This window comes from Trichechus manatus, unplaced genomic scaffold (assembly GCF_000243295.1).
Source record: "Trichechus manatus latirostris isolate Lorelei unplaced genomic scaffold, TriManLat1.0 scaffold00062, whole genome shotgun sequence".
NCBI lineage: Eukaryota > Metazoa > Chordata > Mammalia > Sirenia > Trichechidae > Trichechus > Trichechus manatus.
In genome coordinates, this window is record NW_004443998.1 from 6879236 (window position 1) to 6898127 (window position 18892).

Sequence of the window (18892 nt, forward strand, 5' to 3'; positions counted from 1 at the left end):
GTTTTGATGTGCGTCGCAAAATAGCGCTCATTGGTTATTACTAACCATTGTACGTACCTCGAATTTTTAATATAATAGGTTTTAAGGGGGTTGGTTCGTAACTGCAGGTTGTACGTAGGTCAGACATTTGTAACCCAGGTACTGCCTGCTTATTAATTTTTTGTCTTATTTTCATTTTCTATATGTTCTGCTATGTACATGTATTATTTTAGTATTCATTTTACACCTATTTATGAAACTACATGCCCGTCAGTGTACACAGTTTAAAACTTGTGTATTCAAAAGGAAACAAAACCAAATAAAAGCAAAACATACACCATCTTTACCTGCATGGAGCTAATATTTATAATACATAACTTACCTTAACATTTATATTTCCTAGTTGTTAATAACTCAGATTTTGGAGCCAAATTGTTGTTAGGTGCCATCAAGTCAATTTCAACTCATAGTGACCCCATGTAATAGAGTAGAACTGCCTCGTAGGGTTTTTGAGGATGTAGTCTTCAGCCTAGGGAAAAAAAAAAACCTAGGCTGGCAGCAGATTGCCAGGTCTTTCTCTCTTGAAGCTGCTGGGTAGGTTCAAACCACCAACCTTTTGGTTAGCAGTCAAGCATTTAACCATTGCACCACCAGACAGCTAAATGGTTGTTGTTGTTATGTGCTGTCAAGTCAGTTCCGACTCATAGCGACCTTATGTACAACGAACGAAACACTGCTCGGTCCTGCACCATCCTCACAATAGTCGCTGTGCTTGAGCCCATTGTTGCAGCCACCGTGTCACTCCATCAACTGGACCAGTAAGTAACATCATGATAAACAGAGAAAATATTGAAGTTGTCAAGGATTTCATTTTACTTGGATCCACAATCAACAGCCATGGAAGCAGCAGTCAAGAAATCAAACAACATGTCACCTTGGGTAAATCTGCTGTAAAAGATCCCTTCCAAGTGTTGAAAAGCAAAGATGTCACTTTGAGGACTGAGGTGCGCCTGACCCAAGCCATGGTATTGTCAGTTGCCTCATATGCATGTGAAAGCTGGACAATGAGTAAGGAAGACGGAAGAAGAACTGACGCCTTTGAACTATGGTGTTGGCCAAGATTACTGAATATACCGTGGACTGCCAGAAGAACGAAGAAATCTGTCTTGGAAGGAGTACAGCCAGAATGCTCCTTGGAAGTGAGGATGGCGAGACCTCATCTCACATACTTTGGACACGTCATCAGGAGGGGCCAGTCCCTGGAGAAGGACATCATTCTCGGTAAAGTAGAAATTACCTGGATTCAAATCCCAGCTCTTCCACTTGGTAGGTGTAACTTTGGACAAGTTATTTAACCTCTCTGTGTCTCAATGTCCTCATTAATAATAGCAAGATGAAGATAACACCCACCTTATAGGGAGGTTTTGAGGAATAAAGGAGTTGAGATCTGTAAAGCACTGAAATTAGTGCTGGCACCTCTAAGCTCTTTGTAAGTATAAGCTACTATTGTTATTAATTGCACCTTATAAATCCCTGGTAATATACAGATAAAGAGTTTCATTTATCCCTTTTTAAAATGAAAGGGGGGACTGAGCAGGCAAAATCAATTCATATCTTCTATGAAATCTATAAAGTACTATGGGATTGAAAAAGAAGTTGTTATATTAGGGAAAAAAGCTTTAATATCAAACCTTTGTAAGGAATGTGTTCAAATTTTATTATTAAACATATCATTTCAGGTACAGTAGCATATTAACATTGCCATTTCTATGTTTACACAGAAGTCGTCACACACTTGGCCTGTCAGAAAAAAAGGGAGAACTTTTCCTACCCATCTTTATCATGGGAAGAATTATTTTAGTTAATGGAGTTAATATAAATTGGAGTTATGCAATATGGGGAAGAAAGGATACTTTGAAGATATAAAAAAAAGCCAAAAAATCAGTTGCCGTCAATTTGATTCCAACTGATGGTGTCCCATGAATTTCAGGGTAGAATTGTGCGACAAAGGGTTTTCACGACTTTGTCCTTTTGGAAGCAGATGGACAGGACTTTCTTCCAAAGCGCCTCTGGCTGGGTTCAAACCACTATGCTTTTGGTTATCAGCCAAGTGCTTAATAATTTGTACCACCCGGGAACTTATTTGAAGATACAAGGCAATTATTATTTAGAAAATGGGTAGCCTTTCTCCTTCTCTACTTTTCAGGTTTTATTAATTATTGAGTTTACCGTCCTCTTTGATATGTGGTTTATAGTAGAATGGCTGTGAAAATTGCTATAGTTACTTTACTATTTCTTGTTGCTATTTGAAATTTTCAAATTTTGACCCAATGAGAACAAACAGATTCGGGAGTTAGAACGGAGTAAGGGGTAGTACATTAACAATACTAGGTGGCTTGCCTTAAAAGTCAAAACAGCTGTTTTACCAATAAACAAAACAAAAACAAGATAGTTACTCAGGAATGCTGTTGCTAATGAGAACGAACCAGAAAAGCTGGTTCTTACGAGTCTTTATTATTCAGCAATGACCATTTATCATAAATGCATGTGCTGGAGTCTTAGTACGTGCTCCACTCAGCCCCTTCCCTGACACCTGCTTTGTGCGCTCGCACTGCCCTAATGCTAGTTGCTCTGTCGGCAAAGATGAACAAAGCCTAGCCCCTGCCCTCAAGAAGTTCCCAGCCTAGTAGGTAAGCAGACATGTGAATAAGTCATTACTGTTCAGTGTATGACTAACAGATGGATAGACAGCTGTGTCGAGTTGACTCCAACTCCTGGCGACCTTGTATCAACAGCACAAAACATTGGCAGGTCCTGTGCCATCTTCGCAATCTCTGCACATTCCATTCCGTTGTCACGGCTGTTGAGCTAATCCATCTCGCCAAGGGTCTCCCTCACCCTCGCTGGCCCTCTGCTTCACCAAACATGACGTCGTCCTCCAGCGATGGATCCCTCCTAATGATGTGTCCAAAGCAAGCAATTTGGACAATATTCTGTTGTGCTCCATAAGGCTTTTATTGGCTAATTTTCGGAAGTAGATCTCCAGGCCTTTCTTCCTGCTCTGTCTTAGTCTAGAAGCTCTGCTGAAACCTGCCCACCACGTTTGACCCTGCTGACATTTGAAATACTGGTGGCATAGCTTCCAACGTCACAGTAACACACAAGCCACCACAGTACGATAAACTGACAGACGGGTGGATATAATGAATAGAGAAGAGTTTATCCAGACTTTTCTACCTGGTATGAAATCTGTGAAAGGTTTTCATGGCGCCATTTGTTCTCATAAAACTTTGTAGAACACACATTTCTCCATATTAACACCAATTTTCATATTATGTGTGTGACTCAGGCAAATAATCTAGGTGTAACAAGAGGATTGAACAGAATAGGAGGGTTGCTTTTTGGAGTGGGAAAGGCAGGGTTATTCCTAGGCAGAGCGGTTTTGCAAACCTTGCGATACTGGCGTTCACATCTTCGTGTTCTCTGTTCATTGTAACGGATTGTTAAAGCCTCATTTCCACTATCCTGTGTCCACTCCTTCCAAAGGATGTGAACTTGATGTTTCTATAAATCAATTAGTCAAAACAGAAACATTAATTTATTGGAGCAAAACTGTATCAGTAACTCTACAGAAGAAAATTGCTGGAATTCAGGACCAGTGAATAAAATCACCCCCCCAAAAAAAGGGAACAAAAGAGGATGCTTAAGGGGTATATGAAGCTCAGACCTCCTTAGTATTTCATGGATCAAGCATTATCTTACCAAAAACATGATAAACATAGACTTTAAATAGCCCACAGTGTAATGATTGTTTCCACCCTTGAAAACTAAATGTTAGCTTTGTAACAAGCTAGTTCACATTCACTGATACACACACAAAGCAGTGACTTTTTAAACCCAAATTATCTCATTCTGAAAATCTCAGCAGAGTATGTCAGAAGAACAATCTTATGGTAATTTTGTTTTGAGCTTTATGTCAATTTCCATTCTTTGTTTAGACTGAAGTAAAATCAGCTGTACTTCTGATCTGCACTTTGATGTCAACCTAGCCATTTCTGTCACTTCATCCAAGTTTAAAAATTAAATAGTTTGCAACTTGAAAAAGGACCAATGAAAAAATGTGTCTATATGGAACAACAAAGGGGCCACTCAGAGCTACCAGAAACGTCCCACACGTTTCTCCACGTGAAGGAACTGGGAATTATTACAAGGAGTTCAACACAGAAATAAATATTCAAAATGAAAACGACTATTTCTATTAAAAGATTGTTTTACAGTTGTATCACTTAAAATGTGAGCTTGAAGGATTTTTAATGTTTACAGTGATTTTGAAGTGAAGATTTTAAGAAAGGGAGTGGAATAAAATCCTTTAGTTAGAATGAAAAAATGGAACACTTACGCACGCCTCCTCCATCCCATGTTGTCATTGTTGTTAGGTGCTGTCGAGCCGGTTCTGACTCATAGTGACCTATGTACAACAGAACAAAACACGGCCCACCATCCTCACGATCGTTGTTATGCTTGAGCCCATTGTTGCAGCCACTGTGTCAATCCATCTCATTGAGGTCTTCCTCTTTTTCGCTGACCCTCTACTTTACCAAACGTGATGTCCTTCTCCAGGGACTGGTCCCTCCTGATAACATGTCCAAAGTATGTGAGACAAATTCCCCATACACCCCATACACTCTCATAAAGCTTGATAATTCCTGGCACTATGGGCACAGACAGTGGGAGTGAGGAAGAAGGATCACATTGGAAAAAACGTTCAAACCACTGGGATCAGATCAGTCCTGAGAAACATTAGGATGATTCTGATGCATGAGGCCACCTTTCCATATTATTTTGAAATGGAACATGATTGTCGTTGACATTCTTGCTAGGTAAAAGTCTCAAATCACCAGCTGGCGAATGATGGTCATGATATGGATAATGGCAGCGGCATGAGGACGTGTCAGGAATTCTTTAAAAAGTTACCAGGGAAGAGGGTGAGTAAATTAATTTATACTCTGTCTATTACAGACTACAGATAGTGAAGAGAATGGGAAATTCAAATGCCTTCAGGTGCCCGGTAGATAACAGGTAGAGGGGCCACATTTAAGATACTAGTGGGGCTTGAGGTGTGTGGTCGATTAGACGAGGCCAAAATGTGGTCTAATTCCCCTTCTGCTACTTCTCTCTCTCCTCCTCCTCCTCCCCCTTCTGCTCCTTCCTCTCTGTTGGTTAATACTCTACTGGTCAAAGACAGAAAAGGACATAATCGGACCACATCCGGCCATCACATTTTGACCCAATTAAATAAGTCTGAACTTGAAATCTCCCAGGATTTTGATCTTAGAGATATCATTGTCACAGTACTGATACAAGACCATGGTTAACAAGGAATGAGTCTAATAAGAGGGCCGGGGGGAGGGGATGACACTATAGGTTAAGTCCATGGGGATAGAAGCGTTGTGATGGCCAGGATGGGTGAGGAGGAGACCGCAGAAAGAGCACACAGAACTGAAATTATTAAGCCCACAGGGCTCGAGCTAAAAGGGTTCTCTAGATTAGAAAATGAAAGCCCCCCAAAATGATGACTTTCCCAAAGTCACAGCTAGTTTTGTGGAAGTATATTGGACAATAGCAGGCTTAACTAGGACATATGCAAAATTCAGATTCCTCTAAATAAAAGAATCGGGTGAAAATCCAGCCCTATTAAACTATAAACTCCCTGAGAGCTAAGACTTTGTCTTGCTTATGTATACCTAATAGCTTTATCAACAATGCCTTGTACAAAGCGGGTATCTGATAAATATTAGCAGTTCAAATAGAACTTGGTAGTGATGGAAGTAGTGCAAAAGTGGCCAGCCTGCTCTCCCAAAGGACTTGTCAGGCAGGAAGCGAGAAAGGGAAGGCGCCGTAAGGTGCAGGAGTGACTTTGGGGCGTTGAGCCCTGAGACACACCTCCAAGCAGGGCTCAGTGGCAGGCCTTGGCCCAAAAATAACCTTTCTTTGCACCCTATGTAAGTTTTGGTTTTTCTTTTTAGACAATATCCCAAGTTTCCCCAAGCAGATATTCCATTTGGCTGAGGCATGTCCTTTAAACAAATTTATTGTGTGACTTTAGTCATAGAAAGATGAAACAAATTAGGTAGCCTTTGTCCTAAGCACTAGGCGAAACCAGGTTTATTTTTGGAGTGGGGGATTCTGTAGCTGCTTCGGGAGAAGGCAACATTTTAAGTGAAGGGACACAGGTTATCACAGTGAATTTAAACAAGCAACATAGGGATTCCTGGGCAGAAGGACTGGCAAACAGAGAAGTCTTATGAGAAGGGACCACCACCCATCTCAGTTTGTTTACTGTGGTGGTTTGCATGTTGCTATGATGTTGGACACTATGCCACTGGTATTTCAAAAACCCATGGTGGACAGGTTTCTGCAGAGCTTCCAGACTAAGGCAGACTAGGAAGAAAGGCCTGGAGATCCTCTGAAATTTAACCAATGAAAACCCCATGGATCACAACAGAATATTGTCTGATATAGTGCTGAAAATAAGCTCCCCTAGGCTGGAAGGTGGAAACCCTGGCGGCGTAGTGGTTAAAAGCTACAGCGGCTAACCACAAGATGGGCAGTTCAAATCCACCAGCCGCTCCTTGGAAGCCCTATGAGGCAGTTCTACCCTGTCCTGTAGGGTCACTATGAGTTGGAATCGACTTGACAGCAATGAGTTTGTTTTTTTTTTTTCTTTTCGGCTGGAAAACCAAAAAAAAAGAAACCGTTGCTGTGGAGTCGATTCCGACTCATAGTGACCCTAACTAAATACACCATGGCCACAAACAGACTGGAGCAGAACATGGATGGTTGCACGTGGGGTCAGCAAGCAGCAGAGGACCGCACAGCAGCTAATGACAAGAAGTGTGGAAGCCAACAGCTGCTCTTTGGGCAGGAGATTATACTGGGTGCTTGGACCGTGGAGTAGGAGTAGAAAATGAAAACTCATAACTACTGTCTTTTTTGATCCGTTTGTATTATTTTTATAAAAATATATGACTTATCATTTGTCTTTAAGCTTTGTAAGGGTAGAAAATGTGTTAAATTTATCTTTCTATCAGCTGGGCTCAGGACAGAATACATAATAGGTTCATGATAATACATACGGAATAGATAAATTAATACTGCCCACGCTGAATTTCATTTTCCCCTTTTCTACTTATATAAACTTTATGAGGACTCCTCACTTGCTGTTTTGCTGTTTGCAAACGATTCTTTTTTTCAGGATATTTCATGCTAACTTCTACTTTTGGGTTATTTGTTAATGGAACATTTCATTTAAAAAAAAAATTTAAACTGGTCTCAGTACCAATACATGAATGATTATGTTTATATTTTTTTTGCTAGAAATACTAACTGATTAGCAATAAGAAAATGACACTATTTTTTAGCGATGACTCTATGCCAACCATTCACACATACACACACACACACACACACACACACACACACACACATACACATGCCCCATAAGGTAAATAGTAGATTTTACTTATGAGGAAACCGAGGCTCAGAGAAGTGAAATTATTTGACAAAGATCCCAGAGATAGAGTGGTGGAGCTAGGATCTGAACCCAGGTCTGCATGGTTTCAATGCCTTTTGTTTAAATAACTGCGTACTGCTGCCATCCTTGATAGGCTTATTATGAATATACGTAATAAAACATTGGATGTAAAGTACTTGGCACAGTGACTGACACAGAATGAGGACTCAACAAATCACTGCCAGTTTACTTTCCTTGACATACAGACTTAAAGGACAACGGCATTTAAACCACTCTTTCTAGCATTTCCCAGTTTTTTTCTGGAATGCCAGTTTGGGATATGCTTCCTTAGAAGGCTGGCCGTGACGGTTACTTCTCCCGACTCAGTGTCAAATCCTGTTCACTATTTCAGTAGATGCCTCTGTGTACATATGAATTCATAAGAGTGAGATAATGCAAATGCTTTTAAATTTAAAAATAGTTTTCACCGTTTTAATGCTTAGCAACTAGCATTAAACAGGGAAAGCAAAGCACAGTGGCGTTTCTTTTCCTTTAAAGACCGCCTTGTTTACAAAACCTTCTTTCTCTGTGAGTGCTTTAAATCCGCAGCAATAAAGACAGAATATAGTGACTTCCAAGTCTAACACAGCAGTAAAAGAAGTATTCAAGATCTTTACCGTGAATAGTATTGACAGAGTCATACTGGTAAAAATTGATGATAACATGAAATATATATAGTAAAACGAAAATTAACTCCCCAAACCAAGAAACATCCATAGCTTTAGAAACGCAAAATGGATTCTAAACATCCTTTGTTATTTCACTGGTTACTTCTAGAAATGTTATCTCAAAATGTCTAATAATAATAATCAAATCTTGGTTATGAAGTCTGTAATCTATTTTAAAAGGCTCCAGCACAGACAATATATTATCACGTGTGAGTGTCTGTTAGCTTCAGCTTTAACTGAAGGGAGTGGTCGGTTGCCTTAATGGAGATTCCAGAGATGGTCAGCCAGCAATTTATCAGAAAATACAAATTTGCAGTGGTAAGTAGTACAAGTACTTCAGCTATCTGTATCTCAACACCTGAGACTTGGCTAATTAGCATACCTAATGTCAGAAATGGTTTTTAGCTGGGAAATTCATGTTTTATTTATGGGCATGATGAATGTTGGATATGGGCCATGTCTCAGACACCTAGTGCTGCTATAACAGAAATACCACAAGTGGATGGCTTCAACAAACAGAAATTTATTCTCTCACAGTCTAGGAGGCTAGAAGTCTGAATTAAGGGTGCTGGCTCCAGGGGAAGACTTTCTCTCTCTGTTGGCTCTGGGGGAAGGTCTTTGTCATCAATCTTCCCCTGCGTCCACAAGTTTCTCAGTGCAGGGACCCCGGGTCCAAACGACGCGCTCCACTCCTGGCTCTTCTTGCTTGGTGGCTGTAGGTCCCTCTGTCTCTGCTCACTTCTCTCTCCTTTTATCTCTTGTAAGATAAAAGGTGATGCAGGCCACATACCAAGGAAACTCTCCTTACATCAGATCAGGGCTCTGACCCGAGTAAGGGTGTTGCTTCCCACCCTAATCCTCTTTAACATAACTCAGTCTTGCCTCATTAACCACAGGCAGATACTAGGATTTACAACACATGGGACAATTACATCAGATCACAAAATGGAGGACAACCACACAATCCTGGGAATCATGGCCTAGCCAAGGTGACACATATTTTTGGGAACACAATTGAATCCACAACAGGCCATCATTGGTAACATTAAAGGTAGTCATGGATTGCTAAAATATTTTAGCGACACCTTTAACCCTTGCATGGATCCAGCGAAGCCCAGAACCTGTGCGCATAGATAGACTAGGGGTCTGAGGCTGGATCCCTGCACGATTGTGTGTCCATTCATTGGTTGTGAGGATGTCTGCCTGTCTGAAGTTGACTGCAAGACACAGAATCCCGCCTGTGGACTACTGTGTGGTCTATCTGAGTGAACATTCACGCAGAACAACTAAAGGACAGAGAGCTGGCACTTCTTCAAGTTAGAAGAACAGGTTGTAAGAACTGTTTTGGAGACTGCTTGTTACTCAGTGTTTGTTAAATAAATGTCAATTTGTCTGGCAAAAATTTGGTCTGAGATGTGCTTTCATTATACAGTGGTAGCCAGTTTGTTAGAACGGAGCCAACCTTCTCTCACCCCAAGGTCTGTAGGTCGGTAGAGTTATGTGCAATCAAGGTGGCTTAGGTCGGTCACAGCAGCTTTTTAGGGCATTCTCCTTAATTTTAATCTTTAATTTTCTGTGAGAATGTTAAGGTGATGCATAGGGGAAAAAAAGTCTTATTCGTCGGGCATCTCCAAACTGATTCTTAGCAATGCTAAGCATGTGATCATTTAAATGCATATTTTTATTATTTCTTAGTTTTCAATTAACATCTTTTTCCATTTTCTAGAAAACCGGGGTGGGGCCGGGGGGGAGGGTTGTGATAAAAAGCACCCTTGAGAATTTAAATATTATAAATTATGAAGAGCTTTGTCCTCAGGGAGGACAAAGAAATCAGAGAGAAAAGAACAAACCAGTGCTTTAATCTTAGGAGAATTTCATAAACCATTTTGCCCTGCATACTGGATTTGGCAGAACACAAAATGCTTTTGCCAAACTCCTTGTCCTCGTTATTTAAAGCCTGTTCTATGAGAGGGATTTAATGCACAAGTCACAAATGCTTTCCTAAGTATATTTTACTAGTAGAGATTATTGTGCTAAGGTAACCAAGCCCGAATGCTAGCCTGTTATAACACAAGCCATGGATTGTTTTCAGTAATCGGTCGCTTTCCTAAGGTCTGATGGAATGGAATTTACCTACAGAGGAAATGGCTTTTAGCTGAATCATAAGGAATTGAGGTGGAATATTTTTACTGCCAGGGAGATTTGTTGAATCGTGTAGTATAGGGAAGTTTAGGAATGTAGCACAGATTCACTAAACAAGTAAAATTCAGAGCTGGAAGGGGATTTGGCAAGTTGCAACCTCATTTGGCATTATTTCCACTTCTGTAAAATGTAAGGGTTCGTATATGTGTAGTTGCCCTGCAGTTGATTCCGACTCAACGGTGACTCCATGTGTGCAGAGCAGAACTGCTCCATAGGGTTTTCAAGGTTGGGACCTTTCGGAAGAAGGCCGCTGGGACTTCTTGAAACACCTTTGGGTAGGTCTGAATCACTAACCTTTCGGTTAGTAGTCAAGGGCTTAACGGTTTGCGTCACCCAGGGACTCTGACCACGGGCCCCAGCTTTTGAAAATTTTGCTAACCGAACCGCGTCTAAAAACCCTTTGCCGTCATGTCAATTCCGACTCACATGACCCTACAGGACAGAGTAGAACTGCCCCATAGGGTTTCCAAGGAGCGGCTGGTGGATTCGAACTGCTGACCTTTTGGTAAATAGCCGAGCTGTTAACCACTGTGCCACCAGGGCTCCTTATAATGGCTGCTGATTCCTTTCTCAGGTTTTTTTTTCACCAAACAACTGGCTTTATTTTAAAAATCATAATGTGTCAACAGGTAGTGCGGGCATACGGTACAAAATCAAAAGGCAAAACTGAAGAGTGTTAAAAAGCAAAAGATGTCACCTTGAGTTAAGGACTAAGGTGCACCTGACCCAAGCCATGGCATTCACAGTCACCTCATATGCATATGAAAGCTGGACAGTGAATAAGAAAGACCAAAGAAGAATTGATGCCTTTGAATTATGGTGTAGGTGAAGAATATTGAATATACCATGGACTGCCGAAAGAACGAACAAATCTGTCTTGGAAGGAGTGCAGCCAGAATGCTCCTTAGAAGCAAGGATGGTGAGACTTCCTCTCATGTACTTTGGATACATTATCAGGAGGGACCAGTCCCTGGAGGACATCATGCTTGGTAAAGTAGAGGGTCAGTGAAAGAGAGGTAGACTTTCAACGAGATGGATCGACACAGTGGCTGCAACAATGGGCTCAAACATAGCCATGACTGTGAGGATGGCGCCCTACAGGGCAGTGTTCGTTGTGTTGTACATGGGGTCGCTATGAGTCGGAACCGACTGGATGGCACCTGACAACCATCCACATATGGGATAAAGGGAAAGTAGTTTTGTTTTTCAGCCCTAGGTCTCAGCCACCCAGTCTTGTCGGTTTGATGCGGTTGCCTGCAAACGCCAAGGTTTTCTAACTGCCCAGCTCAGTCTGATCTCACCAGCCGAGGCCAAGCCGCCCTTCCCTTTGGCTCCCGTAGGGGGCGCTTTCCCGGAACTGCCCGCAAACACCTTGAAAGATGGCGGCTGTGATTAGCTGTGCTTCCAGGGTTATGTTAACTAAGCCTGGCTGTTTCATGTTCTTTTTAAACACTTTACATTTCCACTTAAAAAGTTAAAAATGCGCTGTTGAATGGTAACTTTTGAAAATAATGGAATGTATTGCAGGACTTATTTGCCTAACACGTTCATGGTACAATTGTAAATGGAAACTTTATTGCCACCAGTGGGATGTGCGTGGCTTCCACAGACCCAGCAGAGGCTCTGTGGTCCCACCTGGAAAGGTTTCCTGAGCGTGTGAGGCACCACAATCGCGAAAAGGAGGCGTGGCGTTTTGTTCTGAGCGTGGAAGTTGGTTTTTGGCCATGCTTTTTGCAGCTGAGATTTGCTGTGATGGTCGTTTTTCTCTTCTTTTTTTGGGGAGACAGGGGAAGAGGATGCAGCCTGAGTGGGTTTCGCTTTAGTTTACCTTGTGGGAAAATAAACGTTGGAGGCAATATTCGTTTTTTTATGATTCATTCCATCTTTAATTACCAACGAGGTCAAACACAGCAAGGACTGTGGGGATGGTCCGGCACCAACAGAGGGTTGTTGTGAGTGGGAACCCGCTGGATGACACCTCACAACTGCAGTTATCAGAAAAGGCATGTTTGCTTTCCTTAATTATTTAGACTTTCAGTTTGTTTGTTTGTTACATACATTTACTCTTGTAGAGTTCCTCTGATGTGCACCTTGATTTCCCTTTTCCTGCAGTACGTCAGGACGAGTTTAGTCTTTGTTGTTGGGTGCCGTTGATTGTGGTAAATACGCGGGTGAAACATGAACCCTTTCTACAATCTTACGTACAATTCAGTGACTTTATGCTCGTCATATTCAGTCATCACCGTTTGCCCTTCCTAAATTTTTCCATTACCTTCAACAGCTCAGTGTCCCCTGAGCACTCAGAGTTTTATTAATGAAACATATTAATCATTGCTTCTGATCAGCGTAAAACACCAGGATTACCACACCGGGTGGATACACTGCTCGCTGAGACCAAACAATATTGCTGTTTTCGTTAACTTGTACAGATTTTGTTGTTGTTGTTAGGTGCTGTCGAGTCGCTTCCCACGTACAACAGACCAAAACGCTGCCCTGTTCTGCGCCATCCTCACAATCATTGTTATGTTTGAGCCCATTGTTGAGGGTCTTGCTCTTTTTCGCTGACCCTCCACCTTACACGTTTATGGTGATTAAATTTATTATTTCTATCGGGCCTTTTAAAATATAAGTAGTGAATGGTTGCACAACTCAAAGAATGCAATCAATGTCACTAAATTGTCCAGGTGGAAACTGTTTTGAATTGGTGTACCCTTTGCTGTGTGTAGTCTCACCAACAACAAACTAAATGAAATTTAGAAAAAGAAAAAATATATAAGCTGTGCTGGTTACATGAGAATAATTGCTTCCAGAAAAAAGCCATTTAAAGTGCAGCCATGTAAAACAGAGGTCACTTACTTTGAAGGTTGCAATTTAAAATTATGGAAATAAGTTTATTTTATTTTGGTTATACTTGAAGCTAAGGGTATATCTGTACCTAAAAGTATCATCGAACGATGACGAGAACTTTCTCTGCAAGTTTGCAAGAAGGTCTTTTTTTTTCCTTTGGGCATGAGGGCAGGAGGAAGAGGGGCAAATAAACAAGGCCCAAAGATATCCTTAGATCTTTTAATATTCAAATCATTCTCCTTTGTAGTCTCATCATCCTCTTGCAGGATTTTGGATTTCACTTTGCAGTTGATTTTTACACTGCCTTTGCGTTACCGGGTTGAAAGATCACAGCATGTGACCAGCATCAAGTGACAGGAGAACAAAAATGTTAAAGGCAAAGGCAGGGCTAGATCTAGTGTTAACTAGGGGATGGAGTGGGGACTAATTTTTTGTTTAAGTGGCCAGTTCATTTATTTATTTCCATAATTAATCACTTTCTTCTCACTGCCACTTTGTAACCCGATGCCCTCGATGGGGACACTTACAGAACTCTTGTCAGGAAAATAGCTCTTCGTCATCATCCACTGAAAAGCATCATGAATCTGGCTAGCCTGGGAACCCCAGATTGGGAACCACTAGGTTTTTAATTATAATCCTGTCTCTAATATTCTGTACATTTGGTTACCCTCTCTTTTTTTCTGATGTGGACATTAAGCGTCTGAGGGGTTGTTATTTGCTTGAGGTCACATGGCCAAGTTGTGCAATGGTTAAGCCCTCGACTGCTAGCCAAAAGGTTGGCGGTTCAAACCCACCAGCTGCTCCGTGGCAGAAAAGACCTGGCAATCTGCTCCCATAAAGATTACAGCCTAAGAATCCCCATCGGGCAGTTCTACTCTGTCCTGTAGGGTCACTATGAGTCACAATCGACTCGACCGCTCACAACAACATGGCCAGTTGCTGGGCAAGGCAGGTCTAGAATCTGGGTTCTTAACTTCTGTTTGACACATTAAAATAATACTTTGTAGTTGCAACTGTTTATGATTTTATGAATTGAAATTATGTCTAATTTTTAAGCTCTAAAATATTATAATTCAATTAAATAGAAACGCTAAGTATTGAAAAAACAGCAACAACTGTCCCTTGTTCATGCATTTTAAAAAGATATATTTAAAATGAAATATTATAATATGTTAGATGTAACGTATTACAATATGTTAGATCAATAATATGGAGATCAAAATTAAGCTGAAATGTAAGACGCTGGCACTTCAAAATAGCACAGTTTGGTACAACCCAACCAAGAGAATTTAATTTGTCAAAATGTTGTGAAGATTTGGTATCGCGTGGCCTCCGTTACTACAAGGCCGTGTAGGTTGAACTATTAAAATGGACACCTGGGAAGGGATTTCAGGGCTTCTACACTGGAGCCAAGGGAGAAAGGATGAGTTTGAGAATTAGAATTTGAGTGAAATTCAGTGTTATCGGTCTTTAACACTTTTAGCTTCAGAGTTTGGACTCACTTTAGATTATGGACATTTTCCCTATAAATTGATTGATCTAACCCTTTTTTTATTCTTGGATATCTTGAATGAATATTCTTGGATCTTTTGAGTACTATTTTACTCCCAAATAGTAAATACGTTAATGCTGTTCTTCCTAATGTTCCTCCCTGAAGAGCTATTTGAACGGACAAAAGGGGAGAAGAGGACCTGGTTCTGTCTTGAGTCACATCTGAACAGGATCACAGGAGAGTCTAACGCATTATCTCCTCAGCCCTCTGTTGCCAAGTTTTGATGACCTCCTCCGAGGAGTACTGGGATTTTTTTGTTTCCGTTTGTTTTTCCAAAATTAATGGAAAGGCTATCTTTCAACCAATCATGAAGCCTTCTGTCATATGATAAACTTTGAAATAGAGCCCTCTTGATTTTCTCTGGAGCCCTGGTGGTGCAGTGGTTAAGAGCTCAAGCTGCCAAACAAAAGGTCAGCAGTTCAAATCCACCAGCTGCTCCTTGGGGAAACGCTGTGGGGCTGTTCTACTCTGTCCTGTAGGGTTGCTTTGAGGTTAGAATCGACTCAGTGCGATGGGTTTGGTTTTTGAGTTTGATTTTCACTGGTGAAAGGGAAGTCAGTTAGAGGTCGAATTTAGGAATATTTGAAAGCTACTTTTTGCTTCATGGAGTCCCTTGGTAGTGTAAATGGTTAACGTGCTTGGCTGCTAACTGAAAGGTTGGAGGTTTGAGGCCACCCAAGAGGTGCCTCAGAAGAAAGGCCTGCCAATCTACTTCTGAAAAGTCAGCCATTGCGAACCCTGCAGAGCACAGTTCTACTCTGACACACATGGGGTTGCCATGAGTCAGAATTGCCTCGACGGTAACCAATTAGGTGATCTTGCTTAATGATAATAATGTTTAAATTTAGTATAAATGTGTTGCTGTTGAGGCGATTCTGACTCAGCGATATGCGTGTATTATAATTGTGTAAAATACTGTGGAAATTCAGAAAGGTTTTGTAATTTAAAAAAAAGATCATTACTATGTTCATTAATAGCTTTAACTTTTCCAGATTGCAGCAGGATAGATAGAAGTTACACGGTGGATTTGAAGCCAGACTGCCTAGGCTCTACCACACACCAGTTGCATGAGCTCAGTCGAGTTTCTTAACCTCCGTGGGCCTCAGTTTCTACTTCTGTAGAATGGGGATGTTAATAGCACCTACTTCATTGGGTTGTAGTGAAGACTTAAATGAGTTAACATATATGAAGCTCTTAGAATTGTGTTTGGCACGTGTTAACTTCTATGAAAGTGCTAGTGCTATTATTAGCTTATCCTTATCAGTCCTGATAGACATAAAAAGATGAGTAACTTCACTGTTCCTACTTTACAGTTAGAGAGACTGAGAAATCACCAGTAGTATGTGAAAGGACAAGGCTAATCTGTATCTGGCATCAGCAGAATCTGGTGCATAAAAACAGAAAAGGCGTAACTACAAATTTCCCTGAATGTGAAGAGCGCCAACACCGAATGTTACAGAGGATCTGGTGAGCTGGTGGAGAAGAGAGTTGGTTGGTGGTTACTAAGTGGGCTGTCACACCCACGTGGGGAGATTTCACAAAATGCAATCCTCTCCGTGATAGTCCGCTGGGATACATCAGTGGTTCTCAAATTGGGGTTCCCAGACAAGCAGCTTCAGGATCACCTGGGAACTTGTTAGAAATGCAGATTCTCAGGCCCCAGCCCAGACCCACTGAATCAGAAACTCTGGTGGTGGGGCCCAGCAATCGGTGTTTTTACAAACCCTTTGCATTCAAGTTTGAGAACGCTGGAATGGAGAGATCATGTGAAGACTGCAACATCTCCGCATGAGATGCTAATTCAGGCACATATTAACCTTCACCTTCTCCCCAAAAGGTTAAGAACCACGGCATAGAGGAAAAAATCATCTGTAATCGAAGAAAAAGAATTTTCTTTGAAAAAAAAATTTATCAGGGAAGTAAGAGGGTTTTAAAAAATTATTTATGGGTAAGAGACTCTTGTTGTCTTGATAAATTAAATATGAATTCAGAATGTGCACACCAATGTTCACTGCAGCCCTTTTCACGATAGCCCAAAGATGGAAGTAACCTGGATGTCCATCAACAGATTAAAGGATATACTCCCAATGGGATATTACTCAGTCATAAAGAGAAATGAAGTGCTGATACAGGCCACAACATGGATGAACCTTGAAAATATCATGTGGAGTGATATAAGTCAGTCACAAAAGGACAAATACTGTAAGTCCCACTTATGTGAAATAAGCAAACATAAAACCCAAAACCCAAACCTGTTGCTGTCGAGTCGATTCCGACTCATAGTGACCCTATAGAGCAAAGTACAACCGCCCCACAGGGTTTCCAAGGAGTGGCTGGTCGATTTGAACTGGTGTCCTTTTTGGTTAGCAGGCGAGCTCTTAACCACTGCGCCACCAGGGCTCCCATGTAACGTAAGCACTGATAAATGCTTCTCAAATTAACGAATTAATTGAACCAAATGTTTGTTATTTAGGAAAAAATTGGTCACTGAATTAACAAAGAGATGGTGGAAATAACATTTTAATTTCTATGTACAATTTAAAAAGTGATTTTATAAAGCTGCCGACGGAAGTATATTTTTCAGCAGGCACCTTCTTTTGCAAATAAGAGAAGAAAATAAAGTGTTCTGATTAAAGCAATATTATCAGATTCTTATTTTTCAAGAGGCAGTGGAAATTAACTGCTTTACGAGTACATATGTCACATTTCTTGGCGGAATTTATTCATACTTCCATGATGTGGCCTGGCAACTCACATGGAAAAATATATACATATTTCACCTTCAATCTGGTGGTATGACAAATAGAAAATCCTTCCTCTAATTAAAAGAAAATGTTATTGTTTTTATTGATGGATGTGAACTATTATTTTACAGATGAGGAGAATGAAGGTGCTGGAGGGGGAAAAAAATCACTTCACACTCACTGCAGTCACTGGGCTGGGATCCTGAAGAAATGCTAAACTCACAGCCTTCCAGAAAAAAGAATGGCGTTCGCGTGCGTGGGTTCTCAGAAGTGCACAGCTGACGGCCAGATGGTGACAGCTTGAGAAGCTGAGAAGCGAGGCTGGAAGCGCCGAGAACGGGAAGGTTGCCTGCAGATGTTCCGTGTGGGCTGGGACGGGGGAAGCCTGGCCTGAATAAAACTTCATCACTGGTTAAGGAATTATTTAGAGAAAATTTACCTTAAATAATGGGGGGGGGGGAGTGTTAACTGAAATCTAACTTACGAATTCGCAGCTGTAAAAAAAAGAAAATGTGTGTGAGATTTTCGAGGCCATACTTCTTGAAATTCTAGTAAATGCAGTAATAGAAGTGTTGCTTTAGCCAGCTAACTGAAATATAGCAGAATATCTGAGGAATGAAAAGCAGTTTAAGAAAGAACCACGCATGATTGGGGGTGGAGGGGAGGGGACGGTGGGGAGTTACTGCTGGAGGGGCACGGAGTTTCTGTTTGGGGTGATGAAAACCTCGGACATGCAGAGTGGTAATGGTTGTACAATGCTGTGAACGTAATGAACGTCGCTGAATTGTAGACAAAATGGTGGTGGTGGTGGTGGTTTTTTGGTTATATATCTTTTACTGCAATAAATTTTTTTTTAAAAAGGAACAAATCTATACAGAGTACTCGCAGATTGGCTGGATTCTGAGCCACATGGGTGCCAGTGGACTCTATGTCCAAGCTAGTGATGACCACTGAGGATCAGCTACGCCTGGTAGAATACTGGTTCCCAGAGTCTAGAGTGTCTTTCCATTTGGTGCCACATGCTTAACTTCGCTGCTGTCCTTAAACTTGCTCTTTTCACAGAGGTTCAGAAATCTATTATTCAAGTTGAAGTTTACTGAGAAAAGGAAGAGAGATGAGAGGGAGAAAGAGCTCAGTGAGAGCAAGCAGGGGAGGGAAGCAGTAATTGAATCCGAGAAATATAAAGCTGAAAGGACGCAATCCCTATTCAATCTGGCTTGTCCTGGCTCAAAGCTCTCTTTCAGTGATGCTCCCTTTCCATCTTTAAAGTAGTAGATGGAAGTCTGGAGGTCTGAACTGGTCCTCGATTCCATTATGATGTATAAAT

At 41.2% G+C, this 18892-nt stretch overlaps 1 non-coding gene across 1 annotated transcript; it reads left to right on the forward strand.

Annotated features, from left to right (window-relative positions):
* Positions 1-12028: 12028 nt before the first annotated feature.
* Positions 12029-12234, forward strand: LOC111821077 (small nucleolar RNA U3). The gene has a single exon (XR_002824560.1). It is a non-coding gene; the product is annotated as a small nucleolar RNA U3 (small nucleolar RNA).
* The last annotated feature ends 6658 nt before the right edge of the window (positions 12235-18892 follow it).